This window comes from Haliaeetus albicilla, chromosome 2 (genome assembly GCF_947461875.1).
Source record: "Haliaeetus albicilla chromosome 2, bHalAlb1.1, whole genome shotgun sequence".
Lineage (NCBI taxonomy): Eukaryota > Metazoa > Chordata > Aves > Accipitriformes > Accipitridae > Haliaeetus > Haliaeetus albicilla.
The window spans coordinates 80,205,163-80,229,007 of record NC_091484.1 but is presented as its reverse complement, the minus strand read 5'-3'; the positions used below and the strand labels follow the sequence as shown (position 1 = coordinate 80,229,007).

At 40.6% G+C, this 23,845-nt stretch overlaps 1 protein-coding gene across 16 annotated transcripts in view; it reads left to right on the top strand.

The window, feature by feature from the left end:
• The first annotated feature begins 81 nt into the window (after nt 1-81).
• The window catches only part of MAP4 (microtubule associated protein 4), a 164,279-nt gene continuing 140,515 nt past the window's right edge, over nt 82-23,845 (top strand). For all 16 annotated transcript variants that reach the window (XM_069778471.1, XM_069778464.1, XM_069778465.1 and 13 more), the window contains exon 1: nt 82-218. The gene's annotated coding sequence lies outside the window, so the exon portion shown is untranslated. The remainder of the gene's footprint in view (nt 219-23,845) is intronic.

The window sequence follows — 23,845 nt, the reverse complement described above, 5'->3', positions numbered from 1 at the left end:
ACGGCGGCCGCGGCGCGGCGCCATTGGCGGAGCGGCCGAGAGCCCGCCCGCGGCGCTAGCAGGGTAGTGCGCTCGGCGTGAGGCCAGCGGCGGCTCCGTTCCCTCCTCCTCCTCCTCCTCGTCCTCCTCCCCCGGCCGGGCCCGCAGGGGAGAGTGACACTGACCAGGCGGCTCCGTCCCGGCGGCAGCCCCCCCGCGCCCCCCCTCCTCCGTTTCTGGTAAGGGTCGCCGGGGGGGGGGGCTGGCTGGGGGCTGCCGCTGCGGGCGGGGAAGGGGCGAGGGGACACCCCGCTCCGAGCGGGGAGCGGGCGCGGCGCCCTCTGAGGCGATGGAGGGGCGGCCCGGCCCGGGCGCGGGGGGCTCCGGCCTCGCCCTTGTTGTGGGGAGCGGGGGGAGAGAGCGGGCGGCCTGCGGCCCGGCGGGGCGGTGGGGGGAGCCGGGCTGGCGGGGGGCGGCAGCGTTGGTGGGTCTTTTGTGAGGGGCGCGGGGTGGGGGGGGGCGGGCTGCGGCGGTTGGCAGCCGGCGGCGCGGGAGGGAGGGAGGGAGGAGGGCGGGCTGGGCTGCGGCGCGGTGGGTGACAGGGGAGCTGTGGGGCTGGGGGGGGGGTGTGTGGAGAGGAAAGTCCCGGAGCATCGGGAGAGCATCTGCCTGGCGAAGTTTGCGCCTGGGTCATCCCGGAGGAGGTGGGCGCTGCCGGGGAGAGTCTTTGTTTTATGGGGGGAAGAGGCTGAGGTGATCCTGGGGAGGGGGTGCTGCTCCTGCAGCTTTACTTTAAGCAGAGCTCTTCTTTCGGAGCTGAGTCCCCCCGCCCAAAAGCATAGGAAAGGCGTTTTTTTGTGGTCGAGGGCAACGCTGTGAATCGGCGCTTCTCGTTGGGACCTCTCGAAACTTTTTGCAACGTGGGTTTCCCCCGTCCTCCCCCGCCATCCTTCTGTTTGGCCAGTCTCTCCTTCCCTCCTTTATAAGGATTGTTGTGGCGTTGCATCAGGGGATATTTGTGCTGTAATTCGGTAACGCAGAAGGGATAAGTTTTTGCAGAGTTGCTGCTGGCTCACAGCTTGGTGCGATGGGTGTGGCGAGCGGCGTGGATGCGGCGGACTCGAGGCCTATATGGTATAGCGTTGCCCAGTCATCCGCAGATTCAAACAGCCGTCTATTTATATAGATAAATAGATCCGGTTTCAAGATGGGCAAACTTCTTTTAGAAAGAGCAGTTGTAGTTATAAGTATTAAACAAATGTTTACCACAGTGTGATGTAAGATTGCTGCTAATAAGCTTAAACTTGAGACAGTGAAGTTTTTGGTTCCAAAGATGCTGTTCTACTGCCAAAAGCTATTTCCAAGTGTATCTTGCTGTAGGTAGTATGCTTTGTTGTAAACTGTACCTCTCTTAGAGGGGTGTGTTAAATACCTGATCTGCCAACATATTAAACCTGAATTTATATGTTGGGTTTGGGTTTTTTTTAGGTTCTTCTTGATAACTCTTGCTTGGTTGCTCCCTATCTTATTTCTTTCCCCTGATTCCTGCAGGGATTTAACAAATAAACTAATTTATTTTAGCTTTTTTAAAAGTGTGTGGGGTTTTTTGTTTGTTTGTTTTTTAAAATCTGGAACCCTATATTCAATGAACTGAGTTCTTCCCAGCTTACAATTTCAGCAGAGTATCTGAAAGGCTTCTTGAATAATATAATAGACGTCTAAGTACTTTCTCAGCAGTTCAGCTTGTGGAACAGCAAGCCTTGCTTGGTGCCTCTTTATGCCCTCTTTATGCAGGGCTCTGCTTGTGATGCTGCTGCTCTAGCTTCATTTTGTAAACTGAAAGGACAGGACTGTGCTGGAGTTTTACATCTGTAAAGCTTATTTCCCCTTTGCAAGGGCTTGATTATTCCATCTGGTGGTGTATGTTTTACTGGCATTTTATATATATATATGGTGCTGTTGCAGCTTGATTACCTTATCCTTTATTTGAGAAAGACAAATAAATTGTAACTCAAAAATATTCAGTGTAGCAATACAATTATGATAAAAGTGATTATAGGTTGGACAGACCTCTCTGTGTTAAAATTGTATTAAGTTTTTTTTGTTTGTTTTTCCTTATGAGAACTGGTGACTTTTCTGATTATCCTTTCAGATGCATTTTGGATGATTCATGGGCTCGCTTTTTATTTATTTTTTATTTTTATCTTTCTTGCCCTTCTCACATCAGAAGAGATGGGCTTTTTCAGTTTTAAAAAGAGCTTAACTGACTTGCTGTTGCAACAGCAGCAATATCCTGTGTCTTTTGTTTTCTTTGGTGGTAATTACATGTTAGTGACAAATAATAAGCTTGAAGGCAGAATAGTTGATCTGTTTGAGTGTGATTGTTGACTAAAACTGAAGGTCGTGGATATTATTCAGTGTGTGTTATGTGTCTCTGCAGAAATGACATCAGGGAAATATCAAATAATACAAAGAAGTGTCAGTGGTTTGGAGATCACAGCCCTGCAAGTTCAGCTAGAGCACAGTGTTGCCATGGGTACAGTTTTGTGGGTCACCCCTTGTTCCCCCTGGGTCCTCAGATGATATTAGGAGAGGATTATGTCACTCTTGTCCTTAAAGAACAAATGGGAAGCCTGTTGGTAGTACACTTATGCCAGCGGATACGCACTGAAGCTTTCATATCTGACTTTATCAGATTGTTTCTTAAAAGCTAATGACTGTCAGTCAGTTTACGTGTTGCTGGCCGGTGACCCTCTGGCAGGCTCCGAGGAGTGCTTGAACACCATGGCTCAGCTCTGGGAACTGCAGAACCTCACCCTTGCAGGATATCTGGAGATCTGTTTTAACAAGTTGCCTAATTTGTCTGTGGGAAACTTTGAAGGGTATGAGTGGTGTGGTGTTGTGGGTAAATGCATCACTTTAGCCCTTGCCCGCTGCTTTGTATGAGTTGGCTGTGGGCATCATAGAGAGTGGAGCAAAGAGACCAGGAGGTGAATAATCGTGCGACAGGCTCCCATAAACTCTTGAAACCAACTTGGACTTACTCTGGTATCTGTGTATGCTGTGCCTTACAGTACTGGTAAGTGCCATTTAAAGATGGCAATACTAATTCTGAAGTACTTAGGTTTAGAATACTCATTTGTTTCCCTTCCAGGGACACTAGACAGTTAAGTCTAGGTTTTAAACACCAAACTATTGCTTAAACTGTTGTTTCTGTCATAATATTAAACACCCTCCACACTTCCCACAACATAAGCACAAGACAACCTGATCAACAGAAATACAATGGAAATGGAAGCAACTTGGTTTTTTGAAGGGGCAGTAGGTAAGGCTGTGTGGGGGGTGGGACATGACTTGATTTCCAGTCTTAAGCTTGTTTTAGGAAGTCTGATGAATACTCAGTTTGAACAAATGAAGTATGTTTTCTTTCTGGTGTTTGTAAAAGGGCTGACGCAGCCTTAATTTTAGCAAATGGAGCTATAATTATATTTGAGGTCCCAACCCTTGTAGTGTTTTAGTGGTTACCTCTCTTCCCTAGAAATAAAGGAATCTGAGCCATTAAATCAGATTTGAATTCTTGCAGAGTTCAGGTCTAGTTTGGACCCATCGCTGTTAGTACTGTTCCTGCTCTCATGTACTATTCTTAAGCTTACCTCCTGTTTACTAAACTATCCATATCTTCAGCTAATAACTCAGTACTTCAACTAAATTTGTCTCTATGTACATAGTGCTGATGTGTAGACTTCCAAATTTTGGTATATGCCAAACTTATGACTAAGGGAAGCCACTGGTCAGACAAGGTGTAAGTGTCAAGACGAATTTGAGCTACCTGCAATTCAAATGAAAGTGATGGTTACTGAGAAGCCAAATAATGTGTAACTATACCTTGTTTTGGTCCAGAAAAATCCCAAATAATTTATTTTGCTAGTCTGACGTAGATTGGAAGATAAAATTCAAGTCTCCTCGGAGAATGAAGAGTTCAAGGCACGTTACTCATCATGTTGCCAGTCTGATTGTAGACAGCAGAATTATATTTTGTGTATGCGCTTCTGGAGTTTCAAAGGCAAACGTGAAGAAGCTGATACTGCTCTGAGAGGCAGATAGTTATTTCCTGTAGCTTAGTATTTACACTTCCTGTCCCAACTAAAATAGATCAATCTCTTGCTTAGTCAAATGTCTGTGTATATGGCTTCCTTGTGTCTTAACAGTGCAATCAAACTGACTTTCTCTGTGCTTTTTTTTTTTCCTTGAAGGCAAATTAAATTATACTCAGCTGTAGATCAGAGAAATGCAGGGGTCTGTGATTACAGCAGACAGTATGGTGGCAGAACAGATTTAGTCTTGAGCCTGAGCCATCATCACTGCTGTCATCTGCTACAGAGAGTTCATCTCCCAGAAGGGTAGATGTACTTTGGATCAGGTTCTTGAGGAGGTGGCATAAAAGCTGGGTTGAACAAAGTGCAGCCCATGTGAATAATGCCTACAGGTAAGCTTGCACAGCAGGCAAACCCATGTTTCCCTTGTGATGAATTTCTCCAGCCTCCTACAACTCAGAAGCCAATTTCATGACTTAGTATTTTGCACATGTAAAAGAATTTCTTGTGGGAAGAAAAAGTCAGTGAAATCAGTTGCTGTAGAAGTTATGCAGATTTTAACTTGGTAACAATAAAAATAAAATACTTCTGGCTCACACTAGTGCCCTGTGTTGTTCTTGGGGAGGCTTCTTAATAAAGTTTTATGTTAGAAATTATTGAATATTAAAGTTATTTAAAATTATTGGGAATTCTAACCCCAAAGGATTATGGACAGACATTAATGTGATGCTTAAGTAGTACTTAAGCTCTAGCACTCTTAAAAAAAAAAAAAAAAAGTATCAGGATAGTGCTAAGGGTTTGACAGAGTGGCAGGGAGGATTTGTTCACAAACAAGATTAGTCTTAGACTCCTCTGAATAAGTTGTTAAATTATGTTGTCATACAAGCCTATATTTTGTAAATGTTGGTATGCTTGATAGCAGAATGTGGTTGTTGCTGTAGAAAATGGGGGAGACACTGTGTTAATGGGAAGTGTAAGTCTACTACCTAGGTGAAAAATGGATGTATATGTAAATGATAGTATATTCAAACTCCATAATACACATTCTTCCCATGAAATATCTGCTGGAAGGTGGGAGGACGGTGGGTTATTTATTCTGTTGCTGTGCATGTATCCTCCCCTAGAAATAGTGAGGGAAGGGTCTGATTTCTTCCCTGCCTACCCAACCTCATCACTATTAGGAAAAGGCTATTTCTTGTTGCTCTTTTAATCCTTGCCTGGCCTCTTAGAATTTTCCTCTGAGAGAGTGGCAATCGCTGAAATATAGTAGTTCCCCCAAGGACTAGCAAGATACTAACTGTGATAAAGCCAGCAATGTCCCTGCGATTTGGACAAAACTAGTAAAAAACCCCAAAAACAAACAAAAAAACCCCAAACTTGTAGTTGCATTATTCAGGCAGCTTTGTGTAATGTAATAGGCCCTGTATTAGCTTTCCTTTGCGAAGGTTGTATTTCCAGTCTCTTGGAGTGGTAACTTTTTTTGTAAAGAGACTTTAGTGTAGACAAACACAGGTCTGAAGTCTTTGTACCCTGCCCAAAATGACTGTGTTGGCATGGTGGAAGATTTGATATGTGGGTGGAAATAAGGTTAAGTATTAGGTATATCCTTGCATGCTGGACGACGTGACACACATGGTGTAGCTGTAGATTAAAATGGGATGAGCAGTTCACTCATGCTGCATTCTGGCTATCAAGCTACTCGTGTAGCTGCAGGAAGCTTCTAGGAGAAGTATGCAGTTAATCACATCCATTAGCATGATTAAAATCCTGATTAGCCTGTGTCACTCACTCCCATTTTCCACCTACACTTCGCCCCTTTTATCCAGAGTATTTGCAAGTATGAGCATAAGACAGACTGAGAACAATGCAGGCTCAAACCCAGGGGGTTGTCACTGGGCTTTTAAATGTATCACATTAATTCTGGGCTTTATATTGTTGTAACAGACAAGTTCTTCAATAAGCTGTACAGCTGCTGTCTGAACGTAAAATCTTAAAAATCAGTCCTTCACAGATAGAGGATCCTCAGCAAGATTGTCAGGAATCCAGTTGAACATGAAGTAGGCTGGTCTTGCTAGTCAGTCAAGTGTTCATAGCTTGCTTGTGTTTCATATCTAGTACATACAAATGTTTAAATTTTAATGCCTCTATCCACATTTGATGATGATCTCTTCATGTTGGTTGGCATGTTGGGTCAGTGCTGTCCTTGCCTCTAATAGCCAGGGCTAAAATGGGCTGGAGAGTGAGTCATATGTGGATGTAATTCTATGGAAAGATGAACAGTTTTAGGCTGAAATTAAGGTTAGGGGAACTGCTTGCAGATAGGCTGGTTGGATTTTGACAAGAAGTGGAAAAAGCCAAAAAGGGGGTGACTTTGTAAATTCCTTTGTGCAAAACCTCTCACTTTTTAAAACTTTACTTGCTGGGGAGACCCTGTACATACTAAAGCTAGATCCTTTTGAAAAAGCAAGCTTCTCTCTGAGTATTAGGTCATACACTTCCAACACATTCCCGCCTGGGAGTGAGTCATTGTTCCTTTTGTAAAATTGCATTAGAGCTACATCATCCTGAAAAGCTGTTTTTCAGCTGAATTTAGGGTGTTGACACTTGCTTTAAACAAAGTAAAACTATGGGAGCATTTATCAGGTGAATTTCAAAGTATATTTACATACTCTTGAGTTACGACTCCTGAAGTGCTAGAATATGAGATTCATACTTGTTAGTGAAAATCCTCTGGTGCTGGGGATGCTGCTTTCTGAGTGTGCTGGGTTTCATTTCCCCCCTGCCCACTGGGGTTTTGAACCCTCAGCTCTCAAACTGAGGACTGTAGCAAATACGTACCTGGAATTTAACTGATGTTTGTGAAATGCTTAAAATCCTCTGAAAGGGGTGGAAAAACATGCATGTGCTTTTACTTGGGCTTATTTTCTTTTCTTCCCTCCCCCATGTCACTTGTTTCTTGCACTAACTGTGGCATGTCTAACTCTAGGTCTTTGCTGTAGATACTCTGTAGTTTGTCCTTCTAGGAGTGTGATACCGAGAGTTTGTTTCCATACTATGGCTTTTTTGTCCCATAACAAAACTGGCTTGAGGTCCCAGCCTTCTTCCCTGTTGCACTTTTTTATTGTGCTGTTATGCCAACATAACTATCCATGCTGTAAAATGGGTCGGTGATCAGGTGGGATTTCTGGAACTATTTTTAGGAGCTGCATCAATTCTATTAAAGGGGAAGGAGAAACAACTAGTTGGAGAAGGGGATGCCAAGTGTACATCAAACTGGCTTTCTATTGGGGAAAATGCAATGGAGAAACACTGTCAGTGGCATGACTGAATGAGAGCAGCGCAAAGCATTAAGGCTTGGGGATGGAAAATCCAAACCCAAACCATACATACCTTGGATTGGAACAGCTTAAGCTGCCAGGCATGCCAGGATGTTAATGGAAATCTGAAAGTCGTGCTGTAGTGACAGTTTTCCTTTAATCCCCTCTGGAAAGTACCATGCATTTTCTAAGCATCTAGCTATTAGTAATTTAAATTTGACTGGCTTTCAGGCACGCTAAGAGGAAGAGGTCTGCCGTTTGGTAAAGGGCTACTTATCGTGGGTTACGCTAAAGGTCCACCTGGTCCAGTAGGTGCTCTTGACAGTGACTAGTGATGACTGCTCAGGAAACTTGCATGTGCTCTGTTCCCATGTGAGTAAGTATGGCTTGAGTAGTCCTGTGAAATTATTAATGGTGCTAGATCTGAAATGCTGTTAGAAATATGGAGGGAAAACCCTGTTGCAAACAGTAGCTTACGGAAAGCATTTTTAAGCATAGTTGTTAGCACTGCTTATAGCAGTTCTAAGTGCTTAATTTGTGGCTGTAACCTGATTACTCTCTACACTAAGGTTCCCTTTCTGTTGGACTGAAATGGTGTTAACACCAAACACACAAATCTCGAGATTGAAACTTTTTTTGTTGTTGCTGATTGGGCTTTTTCCTCTCCTCTCTTTCTAGGCCTCCTCTTGGTGGTTGCTTTTTTGTGTGTGTGGGTGTGTGTGCATGTTTGGTTTTTTTTGTGGTGTGTTTTTGTTGTTTTGCTTTTTTAACCTTGAGTGTTGTGCTTCTCTCAATCTTCTGACTCTGTAAAGACTGTTTCTCTATTGCAGTTTTATTAAGTGCAGTGCTCTTTAAAGATGCTCCTGTGCTTATCTGCACTGGTCTTAAGGAAGTTCAGAACAGTTTTCTGCTCTTCGTAGGTAACTAATTAATAGTAATGAAAGTAACTGGAAGCTTCAAAACTGGAAGAGCAAAGACAAAAATCCATAAGTCAGCTCCAGCAGAGGCTTCGAATTAGGCTCTGCAGACATAAGAGACAAAGAATGAGACAAAGAACTGAGTCACTGGCTCTTCCTTCCTTTTGACTTTTCTGGTGGGAGTGAATTGCTTTTCTTTTTGGTCATGAATCAAAGCAATTAGAAAAAAGGTTCTAGATGTTAAGAGCTAGATGATTCGCACTTCTTACTTAGCAGGAGCTGTTTTTTTAAAATGATTTTAAAGTGATTTAGATAGGCGCTAGTAACTTAAATATATTTATGTTAGGAATCCACAAACAGGTCATAACATAAGTTATTGATGCACAGCTTCAGAAGTATTACTTTGATTATAACTTCATATATGCTAATGTTTTCTAATGTTTTCTTTTATCCTTGAAAAGGCAGAGAGAAACCCCTGGAAAGAAAGGTGGGATGTAAAAGGAGACCTTTAAAATGATCTTGAGATTCTGGAGGAAATCTTTGGTCAGGACAGCAATTGGTACTTGTGATTTGAGTTCCTGCACTCCTGCTGAGGCTCGCAGAATGCAGCTGCTGAAGTCTAAGTTGGTTCCACCTATAGCAGCAGAGTTGGACAAAATGATGGGACATCATCACCTGGGTGGCTGTAAAACTAGTAATCATTGTCATGGTTTAAATCTCACATTAAATGCTTTTGGGATGACGTACCATACTGCTTGTCACCCAATATATGTATCGGGTGGTACTACTGTGACACCTCAGTGATGGGAACTCTGTGTAGGATGCTGTGGGTGGCTGAAGCTATATTTTATGTAACAAATTTTCATTTACATATGAAGCTACCATGTACATAATCTGCAGTGTTACTTTTTTCCAGGGTGTCTTTATGCTTAAGGCATATATATTATTTTTTCTCAGACTGTATTTTAACCCATTTAAGCATTTAGAACATGAGAATTAAAGGATATATCCATCTTGTGTTCTGAGGACTGGATTTTTTTTTAACTGGTCTTTTAGATAAAATGTACTACACTTTTTTTTTTTTCATTGGGATTTGGACAGGGCATGTAGGGTGATAGGATCAAGTGTCACACTGGGGATTACATATTTGTCCTGGAGTGACCCTCTTAGTAGCTTGCATTGGTGTAATTGGTGAATGACTGACTGTATTTATAGGGATGTATATCTGCATTAGCACTGGTTTGATGTAACCCTAGCTTATTTACTTTTGGTCCAACCTATTTTCAGCTTGGGAATTCACTTTTTAGGGGAGAGCCTATAATTTGCCTCAAACTAGCATTTTCAGGCTTATATTTCCCCTTAAGAGTAATGGTGGTTTTACTAGGAATAATAGTTCTACATCTGAATGTAGAAGAGTATTGTACGGCACTGTCTGGTTGCTGAAAACCAAAGTTGTCCAATAAGCTGTATATTTATTTGAGACCTGTGGATGTTAATGGTGTTTAAAAAAATTGGATCAGCTGTTCTTTTGTTCCATCAGTAGTCATCATCTTGTTCTTAAAACTGTAACAGCTCTTTAACTCATGGTATTCTATATTATTTTGATGTGTTGTGTTCCTTTGCTAGCAGCTTCTATAAGATTTCACTCTCCTATAATGAATAAATATGAACTTGAAAAAGTTGGGGAACATAAAGAAACTCCTTGCAATTCCAAGCTTAGTTCTTTCCAGCTAAGATTTTTAACTTGCCAAATTACCTCTAATGGCTGGTATTGCTAAAAGACTTACCCTGTGGGCACATCCTTCTATGCTCTAAACATAATTCTTGCAGGATCCTCTGCATCCAGTACTGGTGATTGCTGGAATGGTAACTTCACTAGGATTTTCCATTTTAATCTAGCCTGCAGTTCTCAGTGCTTGTCTGCAGTTAATGCATGCTCCTCTCTGCTGGCGGAATCTCCTAGAATCACGTTCAGGTAATGATGAATTAGTAAATGGTTGTGATTCACTAAACAAGAAAAGCTGAATTTGTCAACTGGCAGCAGATAGCCACGTTGTACATTAAATCTCCTTATGCGTTTGACAAAGGCCTTCAGTTCTAAAGCATTGATTTGTTTTGGGTTTTTTTCTTAATTACCATGAGCTGTGTGTGTGCTACAGGTTCTACTCTGCTACCTTAATACTGCTGCGTTCCTCTCTCCATTTCTCTATTCTTTGCATCCGTATCGGCCAAACTTGCATGTGACCTATGCTGCTGTCTTCCTCCCTTATTGGTGTTTCTTGCCTACCAAATCCTGTTTATAGGCCATCTGAATGTATTGAATGTAGGGTGGTTTTCTCTTTTGCTTCAAAGACCTTTTAAAAAGACTGTTTGAGGGTTGATTGGAGCACATAATTTAATACAATGCTCCTAAAAATCCTAACTCTGGCTGGCATCAGCTGATGCTGTGTCGTATTTAAAATACTGCAGACTTCTTGATGTTTTTCCCCTGGGGAATTGACTTCCTGTGATAAAATGAGATTCCCTTTTAAAGTAGAGGTCCGTAGTTATATAATGAGAGTAGGAAATGGTCCAAAAGTGACACTGGGAGAATAGAAAAGTTATTTTGGTAACTGACTGTTAGACAGGAGAATAGGAAATATGCTCAGGAGTGTACTAGTAACTTGAATTCTCTTTGGAAAGTGAGAGGAATACATTTAAGGAATTAATTAAGGGGGTGCCCAGGTCAGAGCAGCGGAAGGGAGGTTACGTTAAGGACAAAGTTGTACAGTGTACGTCTAGGTTAGACTTAAAAGATTTAACTCTTTCCAAACTACTTTTAATCTCTTCAATAAGCTGCTGTGTTGTTCTTAAGCATAATGTGTCTTCAAGTTTGAAGCTCTAACAGCCATGGCGGCTTTTGCTTTTTCGATTTGAAGATGTGAATATAGATAATTTTTTAATTTTTGTGTGTGTGTAGTTTTGTGTTCTTCCCACACTCCCCCCCAATAATGCCAGACCAGGGAATTCCTTTCTTCCACCTCATTTTCTGTTTCCCCTTACCAGTATGGCACTCTTGCAAAGAACTACACAGTAGTCAGTCATTAAAACTGGCTTTTTATGCTCTTGGTAGGGCGATACTGAAATTTCTAAAGCAGAACACCTTTACTCATTAAGGATTGTTAAGGGGCCGGGATACAAACTCACAGGGAAGCCAACTGGTTTCTGGTAGGGGGTCACTAACCTTGCTGAGCCTTCATAGTCTGCTCTTAGATGGAGGAGTTTAAATTCAGTGCTGCATATATGGTACACTCTGTACTGTGACCAGCTGTTCTTGCAAGTCTGATGTTTGTATGGATTTAAACTGGAATATTGGTTGTGGTTTTTGTGTAAGTCTCTCTTAAAGAAATTTAAGATTTATTAACTCCAAATATTCACATTTTGTTGTGTAATGAGATAATTTTCTGTCTTCTTTCTTATTGTGGTTTTGATTTGTCTTCTCTTATGCTGTTGTGTTTTGTACCAGTTTGTGTCTGTCCTTGCCTCAAAGGAGGAATACAGGTGGGAGGGAGGGAATGAGACTACCATGAATTTAGTTCCCAGTTCTGTTTCTTTCTCTCCCACTTTCTCAGTAACCTGTGCTAAATCATTGAGCTTTGAAATAGTGCTGACAGTTTAAAGTGTCATCTTCAGTAAAATAAATGGGGGAATCTACTTCTCTTGTCTGTAACTTTGGTCTGATTGCATATATGAGAAAGCGATGTTGTATTGTAGATAACACATTTATAGCTCTTGCGGTTATGTTCTGAGGTCAACATCTAGACTTTTGGCAGAGCTCAAGTATGCTGGTAAGCTCCAGGACATGGGGTACTCTTGAGCAGCGATATAATTTTGGCACCATTTAATGTTTTTTCCTGTATAGAAGTGAAAAGGGAGATGCTAATTTCTATAGGTGTAATAAGTCTATCTGTGGAATCCAGTTTGAGAATTATAATTTTTAAAGCCTGAACTCGGAGGTGTTGGCCAGCCATTCTGGAATCATTAGCTGAGACCATCCTTCTGTCTGTCTTCTAAAATCCTTTTCTTTGTCAGCTTTCTATTAAAGAAACAGCATTTGGGCAGTGGGAGGAACACAGATTGTCTGAGAGAAATGTTCTTGGCACAGTTGATTGGCTATCTTAATGCAAACAATGCTCTCTGTCCTCTGCTAATAGGACCTAAATGCCCATTGATCATCCCAGAACTCCACTTCAGATGGTTTAGCTTGCTAAGACCAGATTCCCTGTATTTACCTGGGATCCTACAGACAAGGTGTTCTCCCGTGGAACAAGGCAATGTATAGTAACGGCTGCCTTTCCTTTCAGGATCAAACCTGCAGACCCTCAACTGTTTTTTGTCTGTGATATGCCTGTAGAAACATTGAAAATGCCCAAGATTGATCAAAATTAAAACTGTATTTCTTCCTTCGAGTCTGGGGTATGTTTATTTTTTCTAGTATGTAATTCATCTGTAGTCTTATTTTTCAGCAGTCAAATATGCTGACTCTGCCTGTTACATTTCCCAAATGAAATTCTCTGGCAAGCTTCACATCTTCTAATGTCATTTTGAGGTACTGATGTAATCAAATGGTTGAACGTGAAGTGAACGGAAAATTATATAGTGCAAAACTTGCTCTTAAAATCTGTATGGAATTAAAATGCATTTGTTCTTTTTACATATTTTTACAGTAGGCATTTGTGGTATTCAGTAATTTGGCTTTTGCTCATTTTTTTGATTGAAGAGATTTCTGATGTTGAATATCTTGTCTATTACATACAGACCATCTTGAGTAGTGTTGTTCTCCATACTGAATTTTTAACCCATACCTTTAAAGAGACGTAACTTCATAAGTGACTTGGAGGACCTACATTTTGTCCTTAAATTATTTTAATTTTCAAATTAAAGATTGTTGGATCTAATTATTTATGAAACATAAGCTTTGGATTAAGCTGAAAGATGTTACCGGGTTATTGAGAGAAGTCAAACTACAAAGGGAAGCTGTATATCCACCAGCTACACTTCTCCTTTACTGATATCTGACTTTTTCAAAGTAGTTTTCTTTCAGCAGTCCTTTTAATGCTTTAGATTCAAGCCTAAGCTTTTTTGTGGGATTGGGGGTAGAAAAAAATGCTAGATCAGAGGAATAAATGGCATGTTTTGGGGGGGTGAATAAAAGCAAATAATTTAGCATGAACAGCAGAGGAGTAGGGCGAAGTAAGTCACTGTTAGTTATTTTGATATTTTTTGTAAGTCAGCAAAACAGTATTACTCCACTTTCATAGCATATGGAAAAAAAAAAGTAAGAACTACTGCAACAGGTCAGGCAAAAGGTTCATCTGCGTGGACTTCTGCAGTAGCATGTTCTCTGTTTTGTCCTTTATTCATCATCTCATCTCCTATGCTCAGGTGAGAGTTAAGTGTGGGCTGTCTCCTCTTAACTAGTTGCACTGGAGCCTTAGGTGTTGATCAGCAGCTTTTGTACTGCAGCCTGTGTGTGTGTGAATCATGTGTGATTCTGTGGTGGTCAGATGTATTAATACAGCTTCTTCAGAGTCCTTTCATCTACATTACAGTGCTGACCTATTGCAACAAAAAATGCTTTTCGTTCTGGGAAGGCAAATAATCTGTGAACAGGCAAGTGCTGGTGGTGTTGAGGAAATAGCCCAGCTCAAAAGTCTCTATGTCTCCAAATAAAAAAAAGATTATCTTTGGTTACCACTGTTACCTTTGTCCTCTCGGCACAATTTATCACACTTGTAGCTTGCAGGTCACAATAATCACTTTCATGTCCCTGCTTATCTCTTCTGAGAGTTTTTCTTTTAATCTTTCAAAGTACAGAAGCCATAAGTTCTAGATTAAATGCTTTGTATTACACTTTTCAGAAGCATAATACCAAGAAAGGGGGGTGTATACCGAGGGGACCATCTTCATCTGCTAAACAGGGATGTGCAGTATATTTTTATGAAATTGACTCAAGTCTTATGGTTTTTAGTCTGGAGATGGCCTGTGAATTATTCTCTATTGTAGCTAGTTTTTACTAAATGACTTTTGTTAGTCTACTATTTTTTTTTTTTTTAAATTTTCTATTTGAAAAAAAAAGTTTGTGTTCAAGAAGTTCACTGGATTGATCTGATTAAAGGCAGTCTCTTGCTTTCACGTTTCCTTTGTGTAAACTCTAGGTTAATTAAGTGACTCATTCATTCCGTCTAGCTAAAGCTGAAAGGCTGCAGAGACGAATGAATTGCAGGCAGCAGATGCTTGGATGAAAGAAGAAATAAACCAACCACAGGGTGAAACTTTCTGAAGCATCTGTGTTTCCTTCTGAAAAGCGAGTTGAGAATAGACAGCCTGTGCCTCACTAGAGATCTGCGGAATTGATCGTTTCATAGAACATAATCAAAGTTTCTTTTGATTCCTAAATACTCCATGACTTCTAGTTTTTGTCTTTGTTCTTAATTTTTGCAATCTAGCCATTAATACATGTCACTGCATTTTGCTTTGTTTCAGTTGTGTGCTATACAATAGCAAGTCTTAATTCTGCATCCAAATTTCTTTTGCTTCTTGTGGCCAAGATAAGAATTCTTGCATGACTGGAATAAAATAACAGGGAAGATCTGGAAGGAGGTTCAAAAAATGGCATAGTCAGTTGCAGTGGAGTGAATTGGATGCTCAGGTGTCAGGAGCCATGGGTTCTGGCTTATGTCCCTAGGAGTATTTCTGCTTTAATCCAGCAAGCCTCTTGCATGAAACACAGAAACAGTTCTTGAAACAGAAGTCAAAACCTAGAACGCTTGGTTAGAAGGGGGATAGACAGACACAGTCTTGTTGGTCTTCCGGGGTTTGGAACTCATGCTTTCAGGCTTATGTTACCTGTAAAGGCTGACCCTCTGTGCATGAAGTGCCTGTGGCAAATGTTTGGTTGGTAATGTACTTTCCAGAAGTGCAGATGGGTTTGAATGCTTTCAGGCTGAGGAGGAAATAGAACTGGGATCTCCAACTCCCAAGATGTGGACCCCACTTTGCTTAAAATGGGGATGCCGTAGATGCTTTGGTATTCTTTCAGCTTGATGCTGTTTGTGCATGTTTCATATGCTTGGGTATATATGTGGGATCAGTTCCTTTGGAGGCCTGTGTGAGGATGCCAAATTTATGGATCCAGAATACACTGGATATTTGGCTTAATCATTTGCAAGTGTCCTTGCGCAGATACATCATCAGAACTTCAAATGCTGAATGAAGTTTTGTATGGAGGACTTGGCTGTCTAGAGCCTATTGGGTACCGGAGCAGACTACGTAATCTTTGTTGAACTGATGCTTTGAAAGTAGGTGTCTCAACTCCTCCAAGGTGAACTTCAGGAGCCTAAGAACAGTATTTGGATTTTACTGGAGGGAAAAAAAAAGGTACCATGGCCACTACTTCTCCCCGCCCCCCCCTCCCCTTTTTTCTTTTGTTTTCTTGCTCATTTTTCAGCAAGGGTGCCTTGCGCAGTAGCAACCTTCTCCTTCCATACTGGTATATTCTTCTTTTTCTTCATCCTGAGGCCAGGTATGGGCAGTTGAGAATATTTTCTCATTGCTTTGGAATAAATGCAAAGCATAACTGAAGTGATGTTATAGAATCTGAATGTATTTCTTTTCAAACACCTAGGAAAAAAACCAAACAAGAAGCCCCTCCCAAACCCCTTTGATACTTGTCAGAAGTCATCCCCTTATGATTCTAATAATTTGGCTAAAAAATTTAAAAATGTTTTACAAGCATTCTAAATCTAAAGAAGTAGAAATGTAGGAGGGAAAAAAAAAGGAGGGGACGGCTACGAGTATTTTCTGAATAATAAAGTGAACCTTCCTGTAAAACATCTTCCTTACTAATTAATCATAAAATTAAGCTAACTTTCTGAAGTACAACAGCATGTAACAAAAAGCTTTTTGATAAAGTTTGCTGTTGGGAATGATCTCATCCTAGTGACCAAGCGGTCACTGTGCAATGCTCTAACTATTTGCTGAAACAAAAGTATGCTGCATCGGCTGACCACTGAGTAATCTGGTTGTGTTGGAGGGAGCTGTGTGTCTGCTCAGATGCAGTCATGGTGTGGTAGCAGGTAGGAGATGCTGTCTGTAGAGCTTTTCACTTCAGTTTAGAAACAAGAGCTAATCTTTGAGGGGGGTTAAGCAAGATCTGCTTCTTAAGAATTTGATGTGCTTATTTTTCTGGCAATCACATTGATTTTAAGACTCTATGAAAGTTTTAAATTAAAAATTATATAACAATGATCCCTAGCTTCATAGTTTTAAGTTATTTATTTTAAAGCTTAGCACAGTGAATCAATATGCCTTTTGTATTAAATTCGCCCAGCTGTATTTTTGCAGTGAATTTCTGTCTTGCCAGAGTAAGAAATGAAGGCATCTCTTAACTGGGTTAGAGCATTTACCTAAAGTACCCTTTAGATTAACTTTGTCACAGACTTACACAACAAAAACATTCAATGACTCCTGTGCTACTGCGTAGTAATACTCAAGAGTAAACCCCAATAAGTTCACTACTAAATATTGGCTATCAGTGTATCCATGCTGCTGAGTGAAGTCCTCTGGCCTTTCAAAATGAAACTGTTGAAAGGAGGACCCTTCTCCCCCTCTCCCCACATTATGTTGCTGTGTGCATGATTAGAGTTTGGGTATGAGATTATTGGCTTTCAGTAAAAATTCTGGAAACAATGGGATTTTATTTAGTAGCGCAAGCTACTAGAAGTGGTTTGTGGTGAAATGCCATGTGCTTTCTACCTGTTTCTATTTTTAAAATTATAAAATTGTTGCTTTAAAATATGCAGTTGATTGAAAAAATTGTAGTAAGAGCAAACCCCAGCTATTCCACTTCTGTGATTCTTGTGAGAGCTGACAGTTTTATCTGTCTCGCTTGCTGAGTTAGAATTCAGTAAATCAAAGCAAGTTTGATTCATTCTAAGTCAACTTTAAAAACCAGAAGTTGTAGTAGTCATTGTTTTCGTTCTTTCACTTTCTCACCCCTATATGATTATTTGTTGTCCTTGGATGCATTGTGAACTGCATGCTGGTTCCAGTTTACAATGCAGTATCAGTGTGTAGAGGGAGCTGAAAAGTATGGAGTCTGCTGAAACTGGAATACAAATATTTTATTTCTGTCAATTATTAGTGAAATGCTAAGAACTGTAAAAACAACAGAATTACATATGAGAAAATGTATTATACTTGTCTTCCTTTTAGATGGGATTTATCTTTAAAATTACTAATTAATTCTTCCATAATTTTAGAGTCATAACAGGTTCCAAATCTGAACACAGCAAGAGTGACTATATTTCACCTAGATGTTGTTAACCTAAAAATCCCCAAACCCTGGGTGGCATAGGAACAGAGCTGTTTATACAACGTTCTGTTTTATTAGTAGCTGTCAGGCATGTTGCACAGGCCAGTTTCACTGTATTCCCATCTCCTAGTTATATTTCATTAGTGGTGAACTTGACATTTGGGAGTACAGCCTGTAGCTGCAGGGTTGCTAGTCACATACTGGCCTATCGAAACAGCAGCCAGTGAAACAGCTTTGTTGGATTTTGCCAGTGAACTTTAAAAAACCCAACAAAACCCAAACTGCAAACAAGACCAGGTCGTAACTAACTCCTACAAAAGCCAGCCTCATGTGTTTAAGCAGAAGTTGGTGGCCGTGCATGCCATCTGCCTTGGTGCCAGCCTCTGCCAGCACTTTGTGCAGGCAGAGTGAGCGGGCACGTCTCTGCACCTGACCATGTCAGCGTACTCCTGGTTTTATTTTGAGCTGGTTTAATGGCCAGTACAACTGCACTATTTTGTGGCTCAGCCAGGAAGCAAGTGAAGTTGTGGATGGAAATATGAACAACTTTTTATTTTTTTCCTTTTCTGAGCTGAAAAGTTTGAAGTTCAGATTAAAAGGAGGATGGTATAATTATTTTTTTAATTGGTCTTTGCAGTAGGAACCTACATATTAAACTGACAACCTTTTGTGATTTGTTTAATGAGCTGAGCTGGGCTGAGAAGCAGTTGCTCAGCTGTCTCAGCACAGGAGAGTGACAGGGATGTGCAGCTCGGGTCAATGCTCCTTCTGGTTGCAGTGCAAACCTCAGCTATTCTGGGACTATCACCCCAAGTAATTTACCTGTGTGCTTGAGCAAGACTAGGTACTGGATTCGAGGCCCCTGTATGGAGGAGGGAGGGAATTTTATTAGAAAGTTACGTCTATTTTGGCACTGGAGCAGCTCTTAGGATTGTTTTGCTGGTTAGTTGGGGCCTCGCTACGCTGAATAAATGACATGTCAAGTATGTGTGCGTGTCCTTCCTCCAGCGTGTAGGCTTCTTGTGCATCTTGTGGCTCTTCAGAACTTTCTTAATTCCAATAGCTGTGAGAAATAGATGGATTAAGTATAGTGCTGGAAACTAGTTTTATTGGTACGTCTGAAGCATTTTTACAAGGGAATTTTTTTCATTCAGCCATAGTACAATATTTATTTTATTCATGTAGCTTTTGAGTTCTGAAGACATTATTTGATATTTTTAAGGCAATAAATCTGTGCACTTATTTACTTGATTGTGATGTAAAGGAACGCACGTTGTACTGCTTTCAGTCTTGATGGGGAAACTGCTGCTGATCTTGCTACATCTTCAGAGCAGATATCATGTTCCTTGATAAGCATAGAACAAGTAACAGAAAACAGTTCCACCAAGCTCCCTTTGTTTAGTGTATCATTGTTGTGATAACACAGACAAACTGACACTGCTCCTCTGCCTTCACCAAAATAAAACAGAGTCTGTGGGGGAAGAATCTTCTAAGATGCTGAGTCTTTTGCTGCTTTTTTTTTTTTTCCTGCAGTTCTTCTCCATCTCACTTTTTATTTACTGTGACTGAGTAGCAATTTGCAAAAATGCAGCAAAAGAAAAGTGCGTGAGTTTCATGTCCACAACCTCTGGCTGGTTTTGCTGTGACCATAACTGATAGGTTTTTTTAAAAAAATTAAAATCATGTTTAACAATGCATTGCAGTGTCTTAGGGCAGGGTAGAGTGAATGTTGGATGAATGGTCTTACACTGTGGTGCTCTGCTCTGCAGCCGTCTTCTGCAGGGTATTATTTAAGAGCCTATCTGTGTCGAATACACCATTACATACATTGTGTCTCAGATCTTGAAACAATTTGTTCATCTGTTCTGGTTTAACACAGCTGTCTGCACCTTGTTGCAACCTGTTGTCATCTGATGTTGGGTACTAAGACTCCATCCCACTTTTTCACGCTGAATTGAACAAATCTGTTTTTGGAGGCAGTTGCATAATGGGAAATTAGTGTTGTTCTTCTGTTCCAGTTAATTTTTTGTTAGCTTTAGAAACTTTTCTTTAGAAACCTTAATTACTCTTCTACAGTTGTAAATCCTTCAGATGTTTATTTATCAGGTAATTTCAAGGCCAGTCACTTTTGACTTGAATTTGCTAAGGAGTGATGCTGTGTTTTAAAAACCGTAAAAGCCATAGTTTTGATGCAGAATATGTGAACATGTTCCAGCTCAAACCAAATGTTTAATCTGTTCACAAGCTGGTATTGAATCTTATTCTGACTGCTTGGTTTTTCAACCCACTTCTAAAAAAGTGAAACTTACCTTTTTGCCGATTGACTTTGTTTGTTGTTGTGTTTTTTTCCCCAATATGAGTACCAAGGACTGCTTCTCTTGGGGAGACACAAAAATTTCCTTTGTGGCAGGACTCTCTTTTTTTTCCACTTCACCTCTTATGGAAAACCCCAAAAGCTTGGGTAAGATGGGCTTCTTTATGCCTTGGAAATGTGATATGCAAGCTAAAAGGCAAATAACTAAATGTTAATGATCTTAACCCTATCTGGCTACACTGTTTTGACCTTTATCTCCCCTTCTTCCCTTTCACCAGGTATGGGTATCAGTTTCTGCTTACACCTTGCAGAACAAATCCACTCTTAGTTGCTCTGATTTTAGCTGGAAGTCTTAATTGTTGGCACTGTATGATAAATAATGGGAGAATGTTTGTTTTCTTTTGTTCCCATGCACCCTCTTAATGCCTGAGCGCTTGCTTCTGTGAGTGGTAGAGAAATATATTATGAACACACCTTTCTGTGTGTTGGAGATCACTCAGAGCTGTCCTAACTTTCTAGCTCTGCCTAACCCGAGGTGCCAGCTCTAGCTTGGCCAGGTCAGTCAGGTGTTGTGACTCCCACAGAAGGGAGGTGAAATGATGTTTTGAGGTTTCTTGTGAATTAACTGGGGGAATGTGGGACATTCCATAGGTGACTTCTGCACAGCTGGGACCTCGATGAGGTCCTGGCAAAGTCTATGTGTAATCAGTTCACCATTTCAGTGGTTGTGGTATCTCAGGACACAGATACTGCTTGATTGTTGCAAATCTGGTCTTTTCAATGTAAAGCTTTTAGGCAACAAGTCCTCTGAAAACTTCTGGAATATAGTCATATTCTGAATGGTCTTGCTTTTAAATGATTATAACGCTTGATATTGTGTCTGTAATGATTTTGAGTTCCGTTAACTTTTCTGTTAGAGGATGCCCTCTAGTCTAGAAGCAAATATTTTTATACTAGGTGAAGTATATAGTCTCTGTGCTACCGAATAGCCATGACTCCTGGAAAGGCTTTTTAGCTTGAAGAAAGAGGAGAAAAAACCACCCCAATGCAACCCAACAACAAAACTCCCCTGCCAGGGTTGTCTTACAGTGCTCATTACAGTTGAGTGGAATATGTTTTCACATGCTATAGAACTACAGTGAGGATCTGTAATTCTGCACTGTGCAATCCATACTCTAAAATAGCAAGATTTGAAATATTCAGCTGTCAAATGTAGTGGATCACGACAGTTTTAACTTTGTATTCAGAAAGGTAATCTGTCTCTGCAGTTGCACTGTTGGAGAGTAAGCCTTGTTTCCCATCAACAGGTCCTCTCCGTTGACAGGAGATTGGTGAAGATTGTTTTACAGCTGTGCGAGGCAGCAGCTGGTTTACTAGTAGCAGACTGCAGAAAAGTGAGTAAGGTAGCTCTGTGATTTCTAGTGCTTAAGTAGCAATGATTGTGTGTCTGTCCACTGGGTTTAAATGCCCTTTTTTTTTTTTTTGCCTTCCTCCTGATCCATATTAATGTTTTGGCTCTTGAGAATGCAGAAAGAAATCTATGGATGGTGCAGAGACTCTAAACCTGCTATCTTTGTGCAATGGAAAATTAAGATTACTCTTTTGTATTTTGTTTTTTTTTTTTTCCAATGTATTCCTTGGTGTACTAGTTCCATTGCTGTCTCGCATCATTAAAAAAAAAAAGTTGTGTTCCCTTTGTCTAATAAGAGCTGATGATGCATCTTCTGTATCATCATTGGCTAAGTAACAGTCCTGAAATTGATATGGAAAATGTAAAAGCAACATTGGGTTCTGTTGTGTTTGTAATCTGTAACTATTGAATTGTGGCATTGACTAAACTTAAGCGTTGGAGACAAGGGCAATTATCATTTCCATCTACCCATTTTAATACAGGAGCTCTTGCATATGGAGGAAATGCTGTTTTCCTTCTTTCACCTGTTTTAAGAAATAGTGTGCATGTGACTTGCCCTTGGGATGCTTTTGTTCACCTGTGACTAATGAGGAGTGTTAGGTGTTTCTAATAAGGTCTTATCTGGCTGTTCTGACACCAGTGCTGCTGTTCGTACCCTTTAGAGCTATTCTGCTCAATTTCATCTCCAATTTCTGTAACAGAGATGCAAGGCACTGGACACCAACCTGTGAAGCTCGTGTGTGCAAAGGTAATAGATATCAGGTGAAGGAAGATAGAATTTCCTGTAAAGCAGCATCTGTATTCAGGAGTGGATTCCACAAAAAGCAAGCAGGAAAGCACAATGATTTCCAGTGCTTAAGTAGCAGTGTTACATATGTGTGTGTTTTGTTTATTCACCAGGTTCCCCCTGCCTTGCTCCTTCTGTTCCTTGCTGCCATTCTGCCCCTCAAGAAAGCAGACAAATCTCTTTTGATGACCCATTATACGTGCAAGGGACAAGCATCTCTCTCGTGAAAATGTTGCTGCCTGTTATGTCTAGAAGTGCGATGAGGACAGTGAATAGAATATAGACCCATGATGGAAGCTCTGTCCTGATGTTTGTTATGGAGATGTGTGGCCTTAACTCAGAACTGCTCACAGAATTGTGTCTATAAAGAGCAACTAGTTCATAAAACGCACCACTGTAAACAAAGGAGACACTGAATTTGCTACTGAGTGGATTCATCTTACAGTCTTGCTCACCTTCTGAAGTGATGGCGTGACTGATTTTTAAGGGAATGGTTAATGCCTAGTTCAGTTACTCTGAAGTGTTCCTAAACATCTTAAATTTTTCACCTAAAATACACGCTTATTAAACCTATCAAACTGATTTGCTCAGATACTGGTATTTACTTAGAGCATATCTGGACATGAGAATTTCGTCTACATAAAGGACCTTTTGCATGGAGGTTTTTTTTTGTGTGTTTTTTTTTTTCTTTAACTAAATAACATGTACTTTCAGAGCTTTTAACCTAGGGTGCTGGTCAGGCTGCCAATGTGTATTCTGCTTAATTTTGGTACTTGATGGGTTTTGTGTTTTTTGTGGGTTTTTTGTTTGTGTGTTTGTTTTTTTTTTTCCCCTCCAAAGCATTCCATGTAAAATCTACTGTCATAAATAAGTTTCCAAACTGAAAATCCAAGGATTAAATAAATCCTAAATCTCTCTGTCTTAAAGGTACTTCTAGGTTGAGATTGGGGCAGTTGCAAGTCAGGATGAAGAAGCACAGGTCAATAGTACTGCCACATCAGAGTCCTGAGGTCTCTGTAAAACGACCCATTCACAAGCACCAAGTAAACCTCGACTTAAAAGAGAACCCGCTGTTCTCTGTGTGGATCCTTTAATGTAAAAATTATAGTGGCTTGATAGGTGGTTTTTTAAGATGTGGTGAGCATTTAAGTGCTCAGTGAAGTCAATCAACAGTATCCCTGAAAAGTGACCTGCAGCTGCGCAGCTCTCCCCTGCGCTCATCACTGCTGTCCATATGTACCAGTGGTATAATCCTCTCCATACTGCACTTCCTCCTGGAGGAGCAGTGATACAAGAGGAGGATTATGACCTCTGCAGGAGACTTGTGTGTAAGTGAGGAGATATTAATGGGCAACTCTGTCACTTAAATTATGAAAGTTGGCAGGCATCAACCTTGAAAACATAAGTAGATTTAAGTGTCATGAATTTTCATGCTTTCTTACAATAGTAAAATGTCAGAGATGGTTCAGAATTCTCCTCCAATAGTTGTTTTGCTTTAAAGCTGTTGCCATGGTAATATGTCATTGCTGAGGCAGTCTTCAAGGTCCCAAAGAAATGGGAAATCCAAACTTCTATCTTGGTTGCCCACACTAGTACATTAGCTGACACTGCAGACAACATTCTTTAATCTGATGTAATTTTGTAAAATTGCTGTTGGCAGCTGCAACTTCC